At 56.1% G+C, this 2500-nt stretch overlaps 2 non-coding genes and 1 pseudogene across 2 annotated transcripts in view; all 3 read left to right on the forward strand.

The window, feature by feature from the left end:
- The window catches only part of LOC144419088 (small subunit ribosomal RNA), a 1809-nt gene extending 237 nt beyond the window's left edge, over positions 1-1572 (forward strand). Inside the window, exon 1 of the ribosomal RNA XR_013473842.1 lies at positions 1-1572. This exon is cut by the window's left edge and continues 237 nt beyond it. This is a non-coding gene — a ribosomal RNA (small subunit ribosomal RNA).
- Positions 1573-1870: 298 nt separating this feature from the next.
- Positions 1871-2024, forward strand: LOC144419090 (5.8S ribosomal RNA). The gene has a single exon (XR_013473843.1). It is a non-coding gene; the product is annotated as a 5.8S ribosomal RNA (ribosomal RNA).
- Positions 2025-2312: 288 nt separating this feature from the next.
- LOC144419091 (large subunit ribosomal RNA) overlaps positions 2313-2500 on the forward strand; it is a 3695-nt pseudogene continuing 3507 nt past the window's right edge.

Here is a 2500-nt window from a genome sequence, read left to right on the forward strand (position 1 = left end):
GTTTGATGACTCTGGATAACCACGCGGATCGTACGGTCTCTGCACCGACGACGTATCATTCAAGTGTCTGCCCTATCAACTGTCGAAGGTACGCTACGTGCCTACCTTTGTGATAACGGGTAACGGGGAATCAGGGTTCGATTCCGGAGAGGGAGCCTGAGAAACGGCTACCACATCCAAGGAAGGCAGCAGGCGCGCAAATTACCCATTCCCGACACGGGGAGGTAGTGACGAAAAATAACAATACAGGACTCTAACGAGGCCCTGTAATTGGAATGAGTACATCCTAAAACTCTTAACGAGTATCCATTGGAGGGCAAGTCTGGTGCCAGCAGCCGCGGTAATTCCAGCTCCAACAGTGTATGCTAAAGTTGTTGCGGTTGAAAAGCTCGTAGTTGGATTTTGGGCGAGCGCCGCCGGTCCGTCGCAAGGCGTGTCACTGGTTGCGTTCGCCTCACCTTCGGTTCTCCGTCGGTGCTCTTGACTGAGTGTCGGCGGTGGCCGATAAGTTTACTTTGAAAAAATTAGAGTGTTCAAAGCAGGCTGTTCGCCTGCATAGTGTTGCATGGAATAATGGAATAGGACCTCGGTTCTATTTTGTTGGTTTTCGGAGCACGAGGTAATGATTAAGAGGGACAGACGGGGGCGTCCGTACTCTGCCGTTAGAGGTGAAATTCTTGGATCGGCGGAAGACGAACTACTGCGAAAGCATTCGCCAAGAATGTTTTCTTTAATCAAGAGCGAAAGTCAGAGGTTCGAAGACGATCAGATACCGTCCTAGTTCTGACTATAAACGATGCCAACTAGCGATCGGGAGGCGTTACCATGACGACCTTTCCGGCAGCTTCCGGGAAACCAAAGTCTTTGGGTTCCGGGGGAAGTATGGTTGCAAAGCTGAAACTTAAAGGAATTGACGGAAGGGCACCACCAGGAGTGGAGCCTGCGGCTTAATTTGACTCAACACGGGAACTCACCCGGCCCGGACACAGGTAGGATTGACAGATTGAGAGCTCTTTCTTGATTCTGTGGGTGGTGGTGCATGGCCGTTCTTAGTTGGTGGAGCGATTTGTCTGGTTAATTCCGATAACGAACGAGACTCTGGCATGCTAAATAGTTACGCGACCTTCTCGGTCGGCGTCTAACTTCTTAGAGGGACTAGTGGCGTTTAGCCACACGAGATTGAGCAATAACAGGTCTGTGATGCCCTTAGATGTCCGGGGCCGCACGCGCGCTACACTGAGTGAAGCAGCGAGTGTCTAACCTAGGCCGAAAGGTCCGGGTAACCCGTTGAACCTCATTCGTGATTGGGATAGGGACTTGCAATTGTTTCCCTTGAACGAGGAATTCCCAGTAAGCGCAAGTCATCAACTTGCGTTGATTACGTCCCTGCCCTTTGTACACACCGCCCGTCGCTACTACCGATTGAATGGTTTAGTGAGATCCTTGGATCGGCCCCGTCGCGGCTGGCAACGGCCGCGTCGGCGTGTCGAGAAGACGATCAAACTTGATCATTTAGAGGAAGTAAAAGTCGTAACAAGGTTTCCGTAGGTGAACCTGCGGGAAGGATCATTACCGAAGGTGGTGGTAGGCCCCGGCCGACCGCGCACTGAATTGTCTTTGGGTGCCGCCGAGAGGGCGGCCGTCAATCGGGGTTCCGCCCCGTGCGACACGCGTAACACGTTGGCATAGCAAGGCAGCCGAGTGCGATGGTGGCTTCTGGGCACCGCGCTCGATGTGCCGCCGGCCCAGCCCGGCGGTCGCTCGGCGCCGTTTGTTGGTGTTTTTGTGCAGTTGTTGTCGGTGGTGGTTTTGTGGTCGATCCCACAGTGTGACGTCCGCGCGCTTCGGCGCCGGGCGAAACGTCGAGGACGACTCTTAACGGTGGATCACTCGGCTCGCGAGTCGATGAAGGACGCAGCCAAGTGCGAGAAGTAATGTGAATTGCAGAACACATTGAACGTCGACCTTCTGAACGCGAATTGCGGTCTCGGGTCAATCCCGGGACCGCGTCTGCCTCAGGGTCGCGTTCGTCCTCACCCGAGGGCCGTCGCCTGGCCTCTGCGAAGACGGCCGGGCGTCGCCCCAAGTTGAAGCGGTCGCCGAGCTTTCTCGGCGCGACCGCGTGTCCCGTACACCGCCGGCCCCTCGACGTGTTCAACTACGTTCGAGGGGCGGGTCCAGGTCGGTCGGTCCGGTCACGAGATCAAGACCGACCGTGGGCCAAGGCGGCGACGGTACGCGCTCGGTCGGCGCCGGCGGCGACGACTTGCGATGCCAGCGGGCCGTGTAAGAAACGGCCCGCTTGACACATACGACCTGAGTTCAGGCGAGAGCACCCGCTGAATTTAAGCATATTATTAAGCGGAGGAAAAGAAACCAACAGGGATTCCCTGAGTAACGGCGAGTGAACCGGGAAGAGTCCAGCGTCGAATCTGCGCGCTTTTCGAGCGCGCCGAGTTGTGACGTACGGAAGTCCCAGTGCGGCTGACGGCGAGCGCCG

This window comes from Styela clava, unplaced genomic scaffold, assembly GCF_964204865.1.
Source record: "Styela clava unplaced genomic scaffold, kaStyClav1.hap1.2 HAP1_SCAFFOLD_175, whole genome shotgun sequence".
Classification (NCBI taxonomy): domain Eukaryota; kingdom Metazoa; phylum Chordata; class Ascidiacea; order Stolidobranchia; family Styelidae; genus Styela; species Styela clava.